The sequence below is a fragment of the Capsicum annuum genome, chromosome 10 (assembly GCF_002878395.1).
Source record: "Capsicum annuum cultivar UCD-10X-F1 chromosome 10, UCD10Xv1.1, whole genome shotgun sequence".
NCBI lineage: Eukaryota > Viridiplantae > Streptophyta > Magnoliopsida > Solanales > Solanaceae > Capsicum > Capsicum annuum.
Genome location: NC_061120.1, coordinates 43,179,888 through 43,202,022, shown reverse-complemented (window position 1 = coordinate 43,202,022; position 22,135 = coordinate 43,179,888).

Below are 22,135 nucleotides of genomic sequence, written 5' to 3'. Positions count from 1 at the left end.
GTACCCGAAATGCTACACGGTGCTCATGACCCTGAAGGAACAAAAGATAACCCATGACTGATATTTGTACCTGTATACTGCATAATATACTGAATAATACAGAAGCATGAACTGAAAGGACATAAAGTTCACATAATTGAAGTAAAATATAACATTTAAATGGGGTATGAAATACCCAACAAAACTAAAATAACTATCTGAACATAATAGTTTGGAAAGCCTCTAACTGACTGACTATCTGTGTAAGGAGTTGATAGGACATGTCCCCAACTAACTCCAACCAATAAACTAATTAATGAGATAATAGGGAAATAATCATGTCCTCGAAGGATGAGGACTCACTGCCAACTTTGACTGTTGATATCTAGAATCTACTGATGCTCTGAAGCTCGTGTCTCTGAACCTATGGTATAAGACACCATAGCGAAAATACATTAGTACTTTGAATATAGTAGTATGCATATGAGGTAGGATGAATGCATGGGTTTCATATGCATGAACAATACTGACTAACTGACTAATATGAACGTGAGAATACATGCATGCATACATAATTGTGATAACATGAGTATGCTGATGACTAATATGACTAATGACTGAATTCTGATAACTGATAAGATGAGTGACTGTATCATATAGTCCTGAATTTAATGGATCTAGCTAAGTTTTGTACTATATATAAGTTGACTATATCTGACAGTCCTAAATTTTGAAGAAATATCTAAATTTTTTTACTGAGACTGATACTGAGACTGTGGGAGGTAGTCATCTAACTGATATGCCAGCTATGATGCATTACATTTGAATTAGGGTCCAATCTATGCCCTGATTGGAAGGGTGTCGATACCGCGCCATTGGTAAGGACAACATGTGAGTGACCCTAATATAAAAGGTAACTCTAGTGATAATGGTAGGAACCCTCATATAGCAGGCTAAGCCACCTTATCTACCCTTATATAGCAGGCTATGATGTCTTAACCTATGCTGGCTACATAGTTCTGAAATGCAAGGATTGCTTCTAAGAATCACACCCTCATAAGGTGAGTTCCCATCCGTGGGGTTCGCTCGGTGCTAATTTCTACTCCCATCTGACTAGACACTGAACATGATTTATTGAATTTAACATGGACTGAGTTACTGAATTCTGTTGACTGATGGAATACTACTGATATCTGACAACTGACTGAGTTCATGAGATCATGGAGATTTCCTAAGTCCTAACTCTCTGAAGTCTAAGGATCATAGCTTGACTGAGAGTATTGTGAAAGCATGACATGGCTCTAGGCATACAACTAATGTTTTGGGTTAGAGTACTCCCAAGACTCGATAGAAGGGAACTGACAAAGAATGACTTTATTAAGTACAATACCCATATCAACAATACATAATTTAATAAGTTGTGGATTTCACGAAGTACAGGGTTATCATACTATCTAACATGGATGGGAATGCTGATAACCATATCATAATCTCATACTCTAATATCATGGCCATTCTGACAACATACACATTTCACAATGATAACATGGAAACCATTATAACATAGGAGGATGACAAGAATGTCACATTTAGCTTATTTCTTGATATATAAAGCATAATTTCTTCTTTTTCAAGCATTTCATCAACCACCTTACATGCACAACTTAGGGCATAAGTGAATTCATCAAATTACACATCATAAGCAGCTAAATTCATAGATTTTACTTTGCATGGTACAAAGATTCCAACTTTGAAATCAATCAACGTCAACAATATGATTACAAATAACCCACAACATAAATATCATGATTTATAAATAAAACAAGGTTTTTGAGCTTCATGGATGGAAGGAATCCATGAATGAACATAATGCATACCTTAGTTCGTGATTTCGTGAAGATTGATGGTGAAACTTTTTTGAAATTGGATCTTCTATGAAAACCCTAGCTTGTTCTTGAGAGAAACTAGTCTATTTTGTGTGAAAAGTGGCTGAATCACGTGTTAAAGGGCTTAAATAGGGGTGGGAAATTAACTGTTTTAATCCTGGATGTGTCTTGTAATTTCAGTAAAAATATTCTGAATGAGACCCCTGGCGCGATGCGGCACTATCTCGTCGTGTCACTAGAATTTGACAATTGGAAAACTGAGGGATGGCGCGATGTGGAGCCATCGCGTTGCCCCTTCTTTTGTGACCTGAAACTTTGGTACGACGTAGAGGAATCAGACTGAGACACTGGAAAAGGACAATTGCCATTTTAGCTTGTGGAGCAGCGCGCCACTGACCAATATGGCATTGTTTTACGATGGGAACTTAAAATAGTCATAACTTCTTACCTAGTAATCGGATTTAGGCAACTTTTATATCAATGGAAAGCTTATTGAATTTTCCACATGAAAAAAAGTGAAAATCTTGAAAATACCACATGTAATACAAAAGTGGATTCATCTTTCAAAGTAATTTTCTAATATTCTTGAGACAATTTCATGCTAGGAAAAAGTACGGGGTATTACAATATCTCCCCCTTGAGAAAATTCATCCTTGAATGAAATTTAGAGTAAGGGAAATAACATAAACTGACATACATACTGAACATGAATAATTGAAACATGATCTCATGACTGACATGACTGATAACTGAATATATCATACTGAATATGCATATCTAATGCATGTGTAACTGATTCATGAATGCATGACTGAGTGTTCTTAGTAACTAAGTTTCTCCTAATGAGAATACATGTCTAATGCATAATTATATAACTGAACCGATACATGAATACATGACTGAATATGCGATGGTACTTGATACCAAGTCTGTGATGAACACTAAACATGAGATTGAGTAAGCTTAAGGAGAACTATTACCTTGAGCTTGATCTGAGTTGGCGGATAAAAGGTGAGGATACTTGGTTTGCATATCTGCTTCTGCTTCCCAAGTATCTCCCTCGACAGATTGAATTTGCTAAAGAACTTTAACTAGAGGGACTTCTTTATTCTTCAATCTATGAGTTTGATAGTCTAGGATTTTGACTGGAATATCTTCATAAGAGAGTTTGTTCTGAACATCGATTCTCTGAATAGGGACTACAACTGCTGGGTCACCTATACACTTCTTGAGCAAGGAGACGTGGAAGGCGGGATAAACTGAGGGTAGATATAAAGGCAATTTGAGCTCATAAGCTACCTTACCGAATCAACTGAGAATCTTGAAGGGACCGACATATCGGGGACTGAGTTTCTCTTTCTTGTTGAACTGCTTCACTCCCTTCATGGGAGAGATCAACGAATATCTGCATGAGACTTTTATCAGCTCTGAGCAGCCTGGAGTCTTTCTCTAATCAATTGAACTTTTTCTAAGGCATCGAATACCAAGTCAGGCCCGATAACTGAGGCCTCACTAACTTCAAACCAACCAATTGGAGATCTATATCTCCTACCGTAGAGAGCTTCAAATGGAGCCATATGAATACTGGAATGATAGCTTGTTGTATGCAAACTCAATCAACGACAGCTGGTTATCACAACTACCCTTGAAATCAATTGTACACGCCCTTAGAATATCTTCTAGAGTCTGAATGATCCTTTCTGCTTGACCATTTATCTGAGGATTGAAGGCTGTACTGAGATGAACTTGGGTACCAAGACCCTTTTGGAACATTTTTCAGAAATAAGAGATAAACTGGAAACCTCTGTCTGAGATAATAGATAGCGAAACATCGTGCAATCTGACCAACTCCCTGATGTAGAGTTTGGTGTAATTCTTGGCTAAATAAGAGGTATGGAATGGAAGGAAATAGGCTGATTTGGTCATTCTGTCTATAATGACCCAGACTGAATCATGCTGATGATGAGTTCAGGTCAAACCCATCATGAAGTCCATGTTCACTTCTTGCCACTTCCAAGTAGGAATAATGAACTCCTACATAGGACCACTAGGCTTCTAATGCTCTATCTTAACCTACTGACATGTAGAGCACTTAGCCATAAACTCTACAATATCTCTCTATATCCCACTCCACCAATACACTTCTCGTAAGTTGTGGTATATCTTTATGGCCCCTGGATGAATAGAGTAGCGCACACCATGTGCTTCTGTAAGAATTTGCTGCCTTAAGTCATCTATACCTGGAACACAAAGATGACCCTGACAACGGAAAACACCATCTCCCCCTTGGAAGAAAACCTCTACTTTCTGATCCTGAAGTGACTCTTTCAACTTGACAAGGCTGGGATCTCTATCTTGCTTTTCTTTGACCATGGAAACTAGAGATGATTCTAAACTACTCTGAACCCATATATCACCCTCATCTGTATCAACTAAGTGAACGCCTATCCTAGCAAGCTGATGTACTTCCTGAGTTAACTTCTTCTTACTATCAAACACATGAGCAACACTACCCATAGACAGTCTACTGAGAGCGTCGGCCACTATATTGGCCTTACCCGGATGATAGATGACACTCATGTCATAATCTTTCAAGAGCTCTAACCACCTTCTCTGATGAAGATTGAGATATTTCTGAGAAAAGACATACTGAAGACTCTTATGATCTATGAAGACATCTGCATAAACTCCATAGAGATAATGCCTCCAAATATTCAAGGCAAAGACTACGAAGGCTAACTCAAAATCATGAGTAGGATAATTCTTCTCATGGGGTTTAAGCTGTCTGGAGGCGTAGGATATAACCTTACCATATGCATGAGGACATAAGCCAAACCTACTCTAGAAGCATCACAATACACTACGAACCCATCTGGACCATCTGGAAGAGCTAAAACTGGAGTTGAGGTGAGTCGAATCTTCAACTCCTGAAAACTTTTCTCATAAGGATCTGACCACTGAAACTTGATTTTCTTCTGAGTCAATCTGGACGTAGGGGATGCAATAGAAGAAAATCCCTCAACAAATCATCTGTAATAGCCATCCAAACCCAAGAAACTCCTAATATCTAATAGAGAGACAGGGCGAGGCTAGTTTCTTACTGCTTCAATCTTTTAAGGATATACTCTAATTCAATCACCGAAAATGATGTGACCAAGGAATTTTACTAACCTTAGCCAAAACTCGTACTTACTAAATTTGGCAAATAGCTGATGATCTCTGCGAGTCTAAAGTACTGTCCCAATATGATCTGCATGATCGCACTCACTGTAGGAATAGACCAGAATATCATCTATGAAGACTATGACGAACATGTACAAGTACTACTTGAATACACGGTTTATCAAGTCCATGAAAGTGGATGGGCCGTTGGTAAGACCAAATGACATGACTAGAAATTTGAAGTTACCATACCAAGTTTGAAAAACTATTTTGGAATGTCACATTCCCTAACTCTGAGCTGATGATAGCCAGATCTGAGATCTATCTTATAGAAATAACTGGCACCCTAAAGTTGGTCAAATAAGTCATCGATTTTGGAAAGAGAATACTTGTTCTTGATCGTTACCTTATTGAGTTAATGGTAGTCTATGCACATTTTGAGAGAACCATCTTTCTTGCGTATGAATAATACTAGAGCGCCTCATGGGGAAATGCTAGGTCTGATGAATCCCTTACCTAAGAGATCCTTCAATTGTTCTTTCAGTTCTTTGAGTTCTACTGGTGCCATTCTGTATGGCGGACTAGATATAGGCTGAGCATCTAGAAGAAGATCAATAGTGAAGTCTATTTCCTTATCGGGAGGAATTCCTGGAAGATCTTTGGGAAAGATATCTAAATATTCATTCACTACTGGGACTGATTCAAGACTGGGAGTTTCAGAACTAGTGTCCTTAACTCAAACAAGATGATAAACACATCCTTTAGATATTATTTTTTGTGCTCCAAGGTAGGAAATAAGCTGACCTCTTAAAGTGGGTACACCACCCTTCCACTCTAGGATGGGTTTATTCGAAAACTAAAACTGGACTATTCTATTTTTGCAGTCGACTGTGGCATAGCAGAAATTAAGCCAATCCATACTGAGAATTATATCAAAATTAGTCATCTCTAATTCAACTAAGTCTACTGAGGTGGCTTTCTGAGATATCATAACTGGGCAGTTCCTGTATACCCATTGGGGTATGATTGTTTTACCCACTGGGGAAGAGACTGAAAAGGTCTCTGCTAGAATTTTAAGACTGAATCCAAAATCCACTGCTATATAAGAAGTGACGAAAGACAAAGAAGCTCCTAGATCTAGCAAAGCATAAACTTAAACATAAAAAATTTGTAACGTTCCGGAACCACATCAGGAGAATTTTCCTGATCTTGTTAGGAATGAAGAGCATAGAGATGATTTGTGCATTGCCCACTAGTAGCACTGAAGGTGGCACGCTACAGATTTAGGTGACCAAACTAAGTTGATGAGCAATTCTGTTGACCCTGAGGACCTGGCTGAGGATAGTCTCTGAATCTATGGCCTGGATTGCCACATCCAAAACAAATACCATTGCTAGCTCTAGAAATACCCTGATGGTGCTTGCTATAAGTCTGGCAAAGAGGATAGGTGCGGGTACTGCTAACACTGCCCTGGGACTTAGAGCCTGGCACTCTATCTTTGTTACCCTCTCTGAACTTAGGAACTGGAGCACTGGCGATGACTTAGGATGAAACTAAGGACAATTTTATCCTTCTGACTTAGGCTGAGAAAAGTTGAAACTACCTGTGTTTGCTCTCTTATTCTGCTTCTCCCTCATCTTAATCTTCTACTCCTCTATCTGCTGAGCATGAGTCATGAGCCTGGCTATAGTCATGTTACTATTCAGCATGGAGGATCTACACTCATTAACCACACTATCATTCACCCCTAAAATGAACTTACTCATCCTTGACCTACTATCTGTAACCACATGAGGGACATATCTGTCTAATTGAGTAAACGTAAGAGAATACTCTTTCACTGTCATATTACCCTGCTCGAGGTTCATGAATTCTAGCACCTTAGCTTTTTTAAGATCTAGGGGAAATAATCTATCAAGGAACGTTGAAGAAAACTCCTCCCACTCAACTGACCCTACATCATCTGCCCTAGCTGACTTCTACTGCTTGAACCAAGTATGATCCACATCTTGTAATTGATATGCAGCTAGCTCAGTACTCTTACTAGACGTAAACCCCATTATGTCTGTAACCTTCTGCACCTGATCTAGGAATTCCTGAGGGTCCTCATCTATCTTAGACCCAAGAAAGGATGGAGAATTCATTCGGGTGAAATCCCAAATCCTGGCTGCAGCTGAATTATCCACTAAATTAGCCAGAACGATAGCTGGTCATTCATTCTGAGCAGTAACTGAGTTAGCAAGAGTAGTGAATGCATCTCAGAACTCTACATGAGAAAGATGTTCGCCCAAATGTTCTTTGGGCTGAGGGGCTGGCTGATTCCTGTTTCTTATTTTAGGAGGTATGTTCTGTAGAAGAAAGGGAGAAATGGATTTGACTAAGAGATTGACCTGATATTATGCTCACTGGAACGACATGAATACTGAAAGAGAGAAAACTATTCCTAAAACATCTTATAGCCTCCTATATATAAATGTGGCATGCAACATACCCATGTACAAGACTCTACTAGATGCGGCTTTCAGACTTCATATGACTCTATTGAACCTTAAGCTCTGATACCAAGTTTGTAATGCCCCGAATTTGGTACCCAAAACATTACATGGTGCTTATGACCCCGAAGGATCACAAGCCAACCCATGACTGTTTTTTGTACCTGTATACTGCATAATATACTGAATAATGTAGAAACATGAACTAAAAGGCCATAAGGTTCACATAACTGAAGTAAAATATAACATCCTAATGAGGTATAAAATACCCAACACAACTAAAATAACTGTCTGAACATAATAGTCTAGAAAGCCTCTAACTTACTGACTGTCTGAGTATGTAACACCCCAAAGTTTTTATTAGCTAAATTTTATCCCTAAAATTTTAGGCCTTGGATTCTAGAATGATTTATACCTTTTTCATGGTGGAATCTTTTAGATTTCAACTTTTACTTTTGTAAATGACTGAATAAGTTTTCTGTCGAATCTAGGGAAAATAATAGGAAGGTAAAGAGAGCCAGAGTGATAGACCAAAGTCATAGTCAGCAGTAAAGAGGTAATTGGGGTGGCAAATAGCAAAAGAAAAAAATTGGGGTAATGCACAGTCAGCAGCTAATGCTCCGGTGTCAAGACCCACAGCTGAGCAGCATACCCAAAATTTTTAGTCTAGTTAGGGGCCGAGGATATAGGGTACGTATTCGTAGGGAAGTATAGCCCAGACCTATTAGTCCTATCTACGCTGTGGGAGATACGAGAAAAAACATCCAGGGAGATGTCAGTTTGGCGCTTTGGTATGTTATTTATGCGGCCAGCCAGGATAAATCCAGAGAGACTGTTCGGCAGCAAAGAGTAATGTTGGAGAAGCCAAGTCCCAAGAGAATTCATCTGCACCACCACCTCAGAAGGGTGCCACTTCAGCTGCTAGAAATATTCGAAATCGGTTGTATGCTTTGACCCACTGCCAGGAGACAGAGGCCTTACCAGATATAGTCACCGGTATATTTTAAATCTTTTCTCATGATGTGTATGTATTATTTGATCCCGGGTCTGCCTTGTCTTATGTGACCTCATACATGGCTGTTGGTTTTGGGTTTGAGCCTAATGTGATTGCTGAACCATTTTAAGTTTCCACCCCAGTGGGAGATTTTGTTGTGGCTAGGAGGGTGTATAGAAATTATGTTGTGTCTATTTTCTACTGGGATACTAAGGCAGATCTCATAGGACTTGATATGGTTGATTTTGATACCATCTTAGGGATGGACTGGCTCCATTCGTCCTATGATAGCTTGAATTATAGGACCCGAAGAGTTACCTTTTATTTTCTAAATGAGTCGGTGATAGAATAGGAGGGACATTCTCTAGCACCTAGAGGGCATTTTATATCTTATCTCAGGACCCATAATCTTATTTCCAAAGGTTTCTTGTATCATCTTATTCAAGTTAAAGATTCTAGTGCTGAAAGTCTCCCTATTTAGTCTGTCCATGTAGTGAATAAATTCCTAGAAATCTTTCCAAATGAACTCCCAGGAATACCACCTGATAGGGAGAAAGATTTTGGTATTGATTTATTGCCAGATACCCGTCCTATTTCTATTCTACCATATAGGATGGCTCCTGTAGAGCTAAAAGAGTTGAATGAACAGTTAGTAGATCTTCTAGATAAATGTTTAATCCGCCCCAGTATGTCTCCCTGGGGTGTACTTGTACTTTTCATACGAAAGAAAGATGGTTCCCTTCGTATGTGCATAGATTACCGCTAGTTGAATAAGGTCACAATTAAAAATAAATATTTCCTTCCTAGGTTTGATGATTTTTTTGATCAACTTCAGGGTGCTAAATGTTTTCAAAGATAGACCTTCGTTTAGGATATCACCAGTTAAAAGTTAGAGAGTCAGATATTTCCAAAATAGCTTTCTGAACCAGATACGCCCATTATGAATTCTTAGTCATGTACTTCAGGTTAACTAACACCCCTGCAGCTTTCATAGATTAATGAATAGGGTTTTCCGTCAGTTTCTGGATCTATTTGTCATTGTATTTATTAATGACATTTTTGTATATTCCAAGAGCGAGGAAGACTATGCCAATCACCTTCAAAAAATCCTTCAGACCCTTAAATATCATAAATTATATGCAAAATTTTCCAAGTGTGAATTCTAGTTAAATGCTATTGCGTTCTTGGGGCATATTGTATCTAGTGAGGGGATTAAGGTTGATCCCCAAAAAATTGAGGCTGTGAGAAACTGGCCCAGACCCACGACTCCAACCGACATCAGAGCTTCTTGGGTTTGGTGGGTTATTACAGAAGATTCGTCGAGAGTTTTTCTTCCATAGCTGGACCACTTACTAAGTTGACTCCAAAAAAGGTGAAGTTTTTGTGGTTTGACTCTTGTGAGAATAGCTTTGAGAAGTTGAAAGACAAGTGGACTACTGCTCCTATTCTGACTCTTTTGGAGGGTATAGAAGGTTTTGTTGTATACTGTGATGCATCTCGAGTGGGACTTAGGTGTGTCCTTATGCAACAAAGTAAGATAGTGGCTTATGCATCTAGGAAGTTAAAGGTGCATGAGCAAAACTACCTTACTTATGACTTGGAGTTAGCAGATGTGGTTTTTACATTTAAGATCTGGCGGCACTATTTGTATGGGGTACACGTTGATATATTTACTAACCACAAGAGTTTGCAATATTTTTTCTCACAGAAAGAATTAAATCTCAGGCAGAGGCGGTGGTTGGAACTTTTAAAATAGTATGACATGAGCCTGCACTATCATTCGGGCAAGGCAAATATGGTAGCCAACGGCTTCAGCTAGTTATATATGGGTAGTCTTTCTCATGTGGGTAGCGAAAAGAGGGAGGTGGTGAAGGATATTCATCGACTTGCAAATCTAGGAGTGTGACTTTTAGATTTCGAGGATGGAGGAGTGGTAGTTCATGACATAGCTAAATCGTCCCTTTGTTCAGAAGTTAAAGAGAAGCAGGTTAAAGATCCCATCTTGATGCAGATCAAGAAAGATGTGGGTCAATAAAAGGTAATGTTAATTGAAATTGGTGGTGATGGTGTTTTATGATACCAGCGTAGATAATGTCTGCCAAATGTAGATGGTCTGAGGAAGAGAATCCTTGATGAAACTCACACGTCGAGGTATATTGTTCATCCTGGCTCTACTAAGATGTATCTGGATTTGAAAACCATTTATTAGTGGAATAATATGAAGCGTGATGTGGCTAACTATGTTGCCAAGTGTTTAAATTGTCAACAAGTTAAAGTGGAACATTTGAGGCCAGGTGGTTCTTCTCAAGAGATAGTTTTGCCTTTGTGGAAGTGGGAGATGATCAATATGGACTTTATTACAGGACTTTCGAGGTGCCAAAACCAGTATGATTCCATTTGTGTGATCGTAGATAGGTTGGCCAAGTCAGCTCACTTTCTACCTATCAGGAGAAATTATTTGGGAGACAATTATCCTAAGCTGTTCATTGCAGAAATAGTTCATTTGCATGGGGTACCTGTGTCCATCATATCTGACAGAGTTACACAGTTTGCTTCACAGTTTTGGAGATCATTTCAAAAGGGTTTAGGTACCTAAGTGAATTTGAGCATGGATTTCCACCCTCAGATAGATGGGAAAGCTGCGTACATCTTCCAGACGCTTGAGGATATGTTGAGGGTCTACGTGATTGATTTTAAAGGTAGTTGGGTAGAGTGCTTGTCGTTGTTAGAGTTTTCATATAATAGTAGTTTCCATTCCAGTATTAAGATGGCACCATTTGAGGCATTGTATGGGAGAAGATGTAGGTCGCTAATAGGGTGGTATGAAGCACATGAGATGTAGATATTTGGGCCTGATCTTATTCATTAGGCAATAAAGAATGTAAAAGTTTTTAGAGAATGACTTAAGATAGCTCAGAGTCATCAGAAGTCCTAGATCGATGTTAGGAGAAGAGATCTAGACTTTGATCTTGAAGATTGGATGTTTCTCAAGGTTTCTTCCATGAAAGGAGTTATTCGATTCGAGAAAAAAGGTAATCTGAGTCCTCGCTATATAGGACCATATCAGATTGTGAGAAGGATAGGTAGAGTTGTGTATGAGTTAGAATTGCCAGTTAGTTTAGTTTTGGTTCATCCGGTATTTCATATATCTATGTTAAAGAAGAGTATTGGAGACCATTCTTTAGTATTGCCTGTCGAAGAAATCAAAGTGACAGACTCTTTATCCTATGAAGAAGAGCCTGTAGAGATTTTGGATCGCCATGTTAGAAGATTGAGGAACAAAGAGATAGCCTCAATTAAAGTGTTGTGGAGAAACCAGAAAATTGAAGAAGTAACTTGGGAATCAGATGTTAACATTAGAGCTAAATACCCAAACCTTTTTGATCCAATAGATGATGAAATGGAAGGTACAATCCTTACCTTATTCTTTCTATGCCTTAGTATGCTTGACATTATACTTATCTGTATCTCGCTTCAATATTTGAGGGCGAATGTTCCCAATGGGGGGATATTGTAACACCCCAAAGTTTTTCTTGGCTAAATTTTGTCCCTAAAATATCAAACCTGTGCTTCTAGATGATTTATAATTTTTTTTCCCAGTGAAATCTCTTAGATTTCAACTTTTCACTTCATATATGACTGGATAAGCTTTATGTCGATATAAGATTCGTCCAAATCGGACACTCGGTTAAGAAATTATGGCTATTTTATTTGCTAGTCGTAAAACATCATCATTCTGGTGTTTAGGGCGTCACGGAGAGGGTTTAATTTGTAATTGTCAAATTCAAGTGGGACCTCGCGATAGTGGCCCATTGTGGAGGATCCCAAATTCCCATTCGTTAATTTCCAGTGAGACACCGCGATAGTGGCATGTCCCAGTGCCCCATGAAATTGGGCTCCCAGTTATATTTTTATACCGGTCTCATTAAGGGTATATTGGGTAGTTTCTCACACCCTTATCAGTCCAAACATGAGATTTCGACCCTAATTGAGCATATTACTCATACATTCACCAAAAATATTCAAGAACACTCTCTAGGGTTCATATTGATAATCTAAATAAATCAAGATTCAACTATGGGTTTTCAAAACAAATTGAAGATTTGGAATCCCCAAGCCGTGGGCATCATGAAGAATCCTTTGAATTTCTAGATAGAGGTACGTGGGGTTTATCATAAAGAAACTACGTGGGCTTAAATCCATTAGAGCATGATTTTTAGATTTTTATGCAAGAATTTGAAAGGGGTTTTGGAATCTATGTTCTAAATTACGTACTCCGAATGTTTTAATGTTACTTTTGTTTTGACCTTGTGGTCCTATCCCCTAAATTGATTTACATGTATATGTATATGTATGGAATTTGAGATTTAAGATTGTTGAGAGCATAAATTATGAACTCCCTCTCGTGTATTGAATTAAAGATTATGGTTTTGTGATTTGAAAAATGTTTTCACAATATTATAGCATTTGAGCATGATTTGAAATTGTTGAGAGGGTGTTTCTTTTAAGAAAAAGAATTGCATGTGAATTGAGAACTTTGACATGACCACCTTGTACTGTACTACTGAAATGCTTGACAAAGATGAATTCCTTGCATGTGTTTACATGAGGTTTGAGAAAGAGTTTTTTTGAATCAAATTATTGAAATAGTGGTCCAAAAACTTGTGTTTTGAAAACAGTGATTTACAATAGACTAATAGTGGCTCAGAGATGTGACTTGCAAGTCAATGGTATGACGATACCATATGTATTTATGCCATAACAAATTATGTTTTCAGAGCATGTTTTAAGAGACTGTATGTTTTGATAGAGTTTTAAAAAGGGGCTTAAACTGGGTTAGGTGGTTACCCAAAGAAGGCGTGAGTTCAAGCAACTCTTAGCCTGAAATCGTATTTGCCTATACGGATAGATTATTACTGTACGTTGGTGACGACTGTGTGGCATAGTAGATTCATAGACTCCGACCCTTACGGCACACTTGGGTTGGGGGCTTCGCTGTCTAGTTATTGGCAGTTTCCATATAGCTTGTGAAATTTTTCAGAGTTGTAGGGTATACCACCTAGCGCAGAGGTAACACAGATTTCTCAGAGTTGAGATAATTTTTATAGAGTCTTTAAAATGCCCAGGAGAATTCTTACTATATGATATACTTATGAACTGTTTTAAATTGCTTTCATATATGTTGAATAATAAATGATTATTTTGGATATGCTTTGTGTGCCAGTACATCTGTATTGACCCTCCCTCCCCCTACCTCTCAGGTTTTGAGACTCAGTCTAGGGGTCTAGATAAGTAGTAGATAATTCAGACAACTGATCAGATTGTGCAGTGGTGAGCCTTCTCTATTTTAGAAGGCCTGTCTTTTTAGATTATGTCACTTATTTTAGTTTTGGTATACTGGGGGCCTTGTCCTAGTTTCAGACAGTTGTCAGATTTTCATGTAGTAGAGATTTCACAGACTGAGTCAAATGTTATTTAGATGTAGTTGATTTATAGTTTCCATACTTGTGTTGAATTCAAAATTGACCATGTTTCCATAGAAGATTATGTTTCTGCATTTTTTTATTATATGAATGTTGTGCTTGATTACCAGATAGAGAAGCATATTCCGAGCCTTCATGGTTCAGGATGTTCATCATGGCCAGGCCCTCATTTGGGTCGTGACAAACTTGATATCAGAGCACAGTTCATGGTCCTAGGGTGTCTGCGAAATTGCGTCGGGTAGAGTCCTATTTATTGGTGTGTAGCACGCCACACTTATAAGCGAGTGGCTACTAGGAGTTTAAGAATCTTTAGAGGAATTCATAAACCTTAAGCCGGGTAAGATGAGTGTTCAGGAGTATACTTTAAAGTTTAACCAGTTGACCCATTATACTCCTAATATGACGAGTAGTATGAGGGACCGAATGAGGAAGTTTTCTTCCAGCCTTTCAGATGATCTGGTCCTTGAGTGTTAGGGAGATATGCTGAACAGGGATATGGACTTTACTAGACTATCAGTCCATATGCAGTAAGTTGAGGAGAAGAAGAATAAGATAGCTAAATCTAGGGAAAAGGACAGGCAGGCAAAGAGAGCCAAAGCGACAGACTAGAGTCATAGTCAGCAGCAGAGTGGTAATTGGGGCAAAAAATGGCAAAATAAAAAGAATTGGGGTAATGTACAGTCGGCAGCTAGTGCTCTAGTGTCGAGACCCAAATCTAAGCAGCGCGCCCAAAATTTTCAGTCTATTCAGGGACCGAGGATTCAGGGTATGCAGTCGTAGGGAAGTGTAGCCCAAACCTCTTGGTCCTATCCGCGCTGTGGTAGATGCAGGAGGAATCATCTAGGGAGATGTCAGTTTTGCACTTTGGTGTGTTATTCAAGTAGCCATCCAGGCTATATCCAGAGAGATTGTTTGGCAGCAAAGAGTAATGTTGGAGGATCCAAATTACAGGTGAATTCATCTGTACCACCACCTCGAAAGGGTGCCACTTCAGCTGCTGGAAATGATCGAAACAGGTTGTATGCTTTGACCAATTGCTAGGAGGCAGAGGCCTTACTAGATGTAGTCATTGGTATGTTTTAAATCTTTTCTTGTGATGTGTATGTATTACTTGATCCTGGGTCTACCTTGTATTATGTGACCTCATACGTGGCTGTTAGTTTTGGGTTTGAGCGTGATGTGATTGCTAAACCTTTTTCAGTTTCCACCCCAGTGGGAGATTCTGTTATGGCTAGGAGGGTGTATAGAAATTGTGTTGTGTCTATTTTCAGCTGGGATATTGAGGCAGATCTCATAGAACTTGATATGGTTAATTTTGATGCCATCTTAGAGATGAACTTGCTCCATTCGTGCTATGCCACCTTGAATTGTAGTACTCGAAGAGTCACTTTTTCTTTTCAAAATGAGTTGGTGATAGAATGGAAGAGACATTATCTAACACCTAGAGGGAATTTCATATCTTATCTCAGGGCCCGTAAACTTATTTCCAAAGGTCGCTTATATCATCTTATTTGGGTTAAAGATTTTAGTGCCGAAAGTTTCCCTCTTCAGTCTGTCCCCATATTGAATAAATTCCCAGAAGTTTTTCTAGATAATCTCCCAGGAATACCACCTGATAAGGAGAGAGATTTTGGTAGTAATTTACTACCAGATACCCTTCCTATTTCTATTACGCCATATAGGATGGCTCCTACAGAGCTAAAAGAGTTGAAAGAACAACTAGCAGATCTTCTAGATAAAGGTTTTATCTGCTCCAGTGTGTCTCCCTGGGGTGCACCTATACTTTTCGTGTGAAAGAAAAATGGTTCCCTTCATATGTGCATAGATTACTGCCAGTTGAATAACGTCACAATTAAAAATAAATATCCCCTTCCTAGGATTAATGATCTTTTTGATCAACTTCAGAGTGCTAAATGTTTTTCAAAGATAGACCTTCTTATGGGATATCACCAGTTGAAAGTTAGAGAGTCAGATATTCCCAAAACAGCTTTCCGAACTAGATACCGCCATTATGAATTCTTAGTCATGTTCTTCGAGTTGAATAACACCCTTGCAGCTTTTATGGATCTAATGAATAGGGTTTTTCATTGGTTTTTGGATCTGTTTGTCATTGTATTCATTGATGAAATTTTGGTATATTCTAAGAGCGATGAGGACTATGCCAATAACCTCCGAATCATCCTTTAGACCCTTAAAGATCATAAATTGTAAGCAAAATTTTCCAAGTGTGAATTCTGGTTAAATGCTAGTGCGTTCTTAGGGCATATTATGTCTAGTGAGGGGATTAAGGTTGATCCCCAAAAGATTGAGGCTATGAGAAAATAGCCTAGACCCACGACTCTAACCAACATTTGGATCTTCTTGGGTTTGGCGGGTTATTACAGAAGATTCGTCGAGAGTTTTTCTTCCATAGCTGGACCACTTACTAAGTTGACTCCAAAAAAGGTAAAGTTTTTGTGGTTTGACTCTTGTGAGAATAGCTTTGAGAAGTTGAAAGACAAGTGGACTACTGCTCCTATTCTGACTCTTTTGGAGGGTATAGAAGGTTTTGTTGTATACTGTGATGCATCTCGAGTGGGACTTGGGTGTGTCTTTATGCAGCACGATAAGGTAGTGGCTTATGCATCTAGGAAGTTGAAGGTGCATGAGCAAAACTACCCTACTCATGACTTCGAGTTAGCGACTATGGTTTTTGAATTTAAGATCTGGTGGCACTATTTGTATGGGGTACACGTTGATAAATTTACTGACCATAATAGTTTACAGTATGTTTTCTCGCAGAAAGAATTGAATCTCAGGCAGAGGCGGTGGTTGGAACTTTTAAAAGGCTATGACATGAGCCTGCACTATCATCTGGGCAAGACGAATGTGGTAGCCGACACCCTCAGCAGTTTATCTATGGGCACTCTTTCTTATGTGGGGAAAGAAAAGAGGGAGATGGTGAAGGATATTCATCGACTTGAAAATCTAGGAGTGCAACTTTTGGATTCCAAGGATGGAGAAGTGGTTGTTCATGAGATAGATAATCTTCCCTTTGTGCAGAAGTTAAAGAGAAACAGGTTGAAGATCCCATCTTGATGCAAATCAAGAAAGATGTAGGTCAACAAAAGGTAATGTCATTTGAAATTGGTGGTGATGGTGTTTTGAGATACCAGGGTAGATTATGTGTGCCAGATGTAGATGGTCTGAGGAAGAGAATCCTTGACGAAACTCACACGTCGAGGTATGCTGTTCACCCTAGCTCTACTATAATGTATCATGATTTTAAAACTTTATTTATGGAATAATATGAAACGTGATGTGGCTAACTATGTTTCCAAGTGTTTGAATTGTCAACAAGTTAAAGTGGAACATTTGAGGCCAGATGGTTCTTCTCAAGAGATAGCTTTGCCTTTGTGGAAATGGGATATGATTAATATGGACTTCATTACAGGACTTCCGAAGTCCCAAAACCAGTATGATTCCATTTGGGTGATCGTAGATAGGTTGACCAAGTCAGCTCACTTTTTACCTGTCAGGACAAATTATTTAGGAGTGGATTATGCCAAGCTGTTCATTGCAGAAATAGTTTGTTTGCATGAGGCACCGGTGTCCATCATATCTGACAGAGGTACACAGTTTTCTTCACAGTTTTGGAGTTTGTTTCAAAAGGTTTAGGTACCCAAGTGAATTTGAGCACGACTTTCCACCCTCAGACAGATGGGCAAGCTGAGCACACCATCCAGACCCTTGAGGATATGTTGAGGGCTTGCGTGGTTGATTTTAAAGGTAGTTGGGTAGAGCACTTGCCATTGATAGAGTTCACATGTAATAATAGTTTCCATTCCAGAATTAAGATGGCACCATTTGAGGCATTGCATGGGAGAAGATGTAGGTCACCAATAGGGTGGTATGAAGTAGGTGAGACACAAATATTTGGGCTTGATCTTGTTCATCATGCAATAGAGAATGTAAGAGTTATTAGAGAATGACTTAAGACAGCTCAGAGTCATCAGAAGTCCTACACTGATGTTAGGAGAAGAGTCTAGAGTTTAAGGTTGGAGATTGGGTGTTTCCCAAGGTTTCTACCATGAAGGGAGTCATGCAATTCGGGAAGAAAGGTAAGCTGAGTCCTCGCTATATAGGACCATATCAGATTGTGAGAAGGATAGGTGGAGTTGCGTATGAGTTAAAAGTGCCAGTTAGTTTGGGTTTGGTTAATTCGGTATTTCATATATCTATGTTGAAGAAGTGTATTGGAGACCATTCTTTAGTAATGCTTGTCAAAGAAATCAAAGTGACAGACTCCTTATCCTATGAAGAAGAGCCTGTAGAAATTTTGGATCGCCAAGTTAGAATATTGAGGAACAAAGAGATAGCCTCAGTTAAAGTGTTATGGAAAAACCAAAAAATTAAAGAAGCGACTTAGCAATCAGAAGTTGACATGAGAGCTAGATACCCAAACCTTTTTGATCCAATGGATGATGAAATGGAAGGTACAATCCTTGCCTTATTCTTTCTATTTCTTAGTATGCTTGACATTATACTTGTCTATATCCCGCGTCAACATTCAAGGATGAATGTTCCCAAGGGGAGATATTGTAACGCCCCAAATTTTTTCTTAGCTAAATTTTTTCCCTAAAATATCAAACCTTAGCTTCTAGAATGATTTATACTTTTTTACCGGTGTAATCTCTTATATTTCAACTTTTCATTTCGTAGATGGCTTAATAAACTTTCTGTCGATGTAAGATTCGTCCAAATCGGTCACTCGGTGAAGAAGTTATGGCTATTTTATGTGCTAGTCATAAAACATCATCATTCTGGTGTTTAGTGCATCGCGAAGAGGTTTTAATTAGTAATTGTCAAATTCCAGTGGGACCTCATAATAGTCGCGTTGCGGAGGCTCCCATATTCCCATTCATCAATTTTCAATGAGCCACCGCGATAGTGGCGCATCGAGGTGGCCCATGAAATTGGGCTCCCAGTTATATTTTTATACTGGTCTCATTAAGGGTATATTGGGTATTTTCCCACACCCTTATCAGTCCAAACATGAGATTTCAACCCTAATTGAGCATATTTCTCATACATTCACCAAAAATATTCAAGAACACTCTCTAAGGTTCTATATTGATAATCCAAATAAATCAAGATTCAACTGTGGGTTTTCAAAACAAATTGAAGATTTGGAATCCCCAAGCCGTGGGCATCAAAAAGTATCCTTTAAATTTATAGATAGAGGTATGTGGGGTTTATCCTAACAAAACTACATGGGCTTAAAACCATTAGAGCATGATTTTTAGATTTTTATGCTTAAATTTCAAAGGGGGTTTGGAATCTATGTTCTAAATTACGTACTCCGAATATTTTAATGTTACTATTGTTTTGACCTTTTGGTCCTATCCCTTAAATTGATTTACGTGTATACGTATATGTGTGGAATTTGAGATTTAAGATTGTTGAGAGTATAAATTATGAACTCCCTCTCGTGTATTGAATTAAAGATTATGATTTTGTGATTTGAAAGATGTTTTCAAAATATTATAGCATTTGAGCATGATTTGAAATTGTTGAGAGGGTGTTTCTTGATATAAATGTGTTATTGTGTTTAAAAGAAAGAATTGCATGTGAATTGAGAACTTTGACATAACCACCCTATGCTACTGAAATGATTGACAAAGATGAGTTCCTTGCATGTGTTTACATGAGGTTTGAGAAAGAGTTTCTTTGAATTGAATGATTGAAATGGTGGTCCCAAAACTTGTGTTTTGAAAATAGAGATTTACGATAGACTAATAATGGCTTAGAGATGTGACTTGCAAGTCAATGGTATGACGATAACATATGTATTTATGCCATAACAGAGTATGTCTTCAGAGTATGTTTTTAGAGTACGTCTTCAGAGTGTGTTTTCAGAGTATGTTTTCAGAGACTGCATATTTTGATAGGGTTTTAAAAAGGGGCTAAAAGAGGGTTAGGTGGTTATCCGAAGAAGGCGCGAGTTTAAGTAACTCTTAGCCTGAAATCATATTTGTCGATACGGGTAGATTATCATGGTACGCTGGCGATGCCCGTGTGGCGTAGTAGATTTAGAGACTCTAACCCTTGTGGTACACTTGGGTTGGGGGATTCACTGCCGAGTTAATGGCAGTTTCCATATAAACCATGGAATTTTGTAGAGTTGTAAGGTATGCCACCTAGCACAGAAGTAACAAAAATTTCTCAGAATTGAGATGGTTTTTACAGAATCTTTAAAATGCCCATGTGAATTCTTACTATATGATATACTTATGATCTGTTTTAAATTGCTCTCATATATGTTGATTTATAAATAATTATTTTGGATATGCTCTGCGTACCAGTACATCTTTATTGACCCCTCCCCCTATCTCTCAGGTTCCGAGACTTAGTTTAGGGGTCCAGATAAGTAGTAGATAATTCGAACAACTGATCAGATTGTGCAGTGGTGAGCCTTCTCTATTTCAGAAGGCCTATCCTTTCAGATTATGTCACTTAATTTAGTTTTGGTCTACTGGGGGCCTTGTCCCAGTTTCAGATAGTTGTCAGATTTTTATGTAGTCGAGATTTTGCAGACTAAGTCAAATGTTATTTAGATGTAGTTGATTTACAGTTTCCATACTTATGTTGAATTCAGAATTGACCATGCTTCGTAGAAGATTATGTTTCCGCATCTTCTTTTTTTATATGAATGTTGTACATGATTAGCAAAAAGAGAAGGGCATTTCGGGCCTTCATGGTTCGGGATGTCCATCAAGGCCAGGCTCTAGTTCGGGTCGTGACAGAGTAAGGAATTGATGGGAAATATGTCCAACCAACTCTAACTAATAAACTAATTAATGAGATAATTGGGAAATAATCATGTCCTCGAAGGATGAGGACTCACTGCTAACTCTTAATGCTGATATCTGGAATCTACTGATGCTCTAGAGCTCGTGTCTCTAAACCTATGGTATAAGACACCATAGCGTAAATGCATCAGTACATTGAATATTCTGGTATGCATGTGAGGTAGGCAGAATGCATGGGGTTCATATGTATGAAAAATACTAACTAACTGACTAATATGAACGTGAGAATACATACATGCATACATAGTAACTATATTTGAAATAGTGATAACATGAGTATGCTGATGACTAACATGACTAATGACTGAATTCTGAAAATTGATAATATGAGTGACTGTATCTAACGGTCCTAAATCTGATAAAACTAGCTGAGTTGACTGTATCTGACAGTCCTGAATTCTGAAGAACTATCTGAGTTCTTTTAATGAGACTAATACTGAGACTATGGGAGGTAGTCATCTAACCGACATGCCCTAAAAGATGCATTATAGTTGAATTGGGGTCCGATCTATGCCCTGATTGGAAGGGTGTCAATACCACGCCACTGGTAAGGATAACAAGTGAGTGACGCTAATATAACAGGTAAATCTAGTGAGAATAGTGGTAACTCTCATATAGCAGGCTAATCCACCTCATCTACCCTCATATAGCAGGCTATGATGTCTCAACCTATGCTAGCTACATAGTTCTGGAATGGAAGGATTGCTTCTAATAATCACACCCTCATATAACAGGTGAGTTCCCATCCTTGGGTTCGCTCGGTGCTAATTTCTACTCCTGTCTGAATACACACTGAACATGATTTACTGCACTGAACATGGACTGAGTTACTGAATTCCGTTGACTGATGGAATACTACTAATATCTGACAACTGACTAAGTTCATGAGATCATGGAGATTTCCTGAGTCGTAAGACTGTCTGAGGTCTAAGGATCATAGATTAACTGAGAGTATCGTGAAAACATGACATGGCTCTAGGCACACAGCTAATGTTTTAGGTACCAGTACCCCAGGACTCGATAGAAGGGAACTGATGAAGCATGACTTTATCAAGTACAAGACCCATATCAATAATACAAATTTAATAAGTTGTGGATTTCACGAAGTACAGAGTTATCATACTATCTAACATGGACGAGAATGCTGATAACCATATCATAATCTCCTATTATAATATCATGGCCATTCCGACAACATACACATTTCACAATGAAAGCATGGAAACCATTTACACATAGGAAGATGACAAACATGTCACATTTTAGCTTATGTCTTGAGCTATAAAGC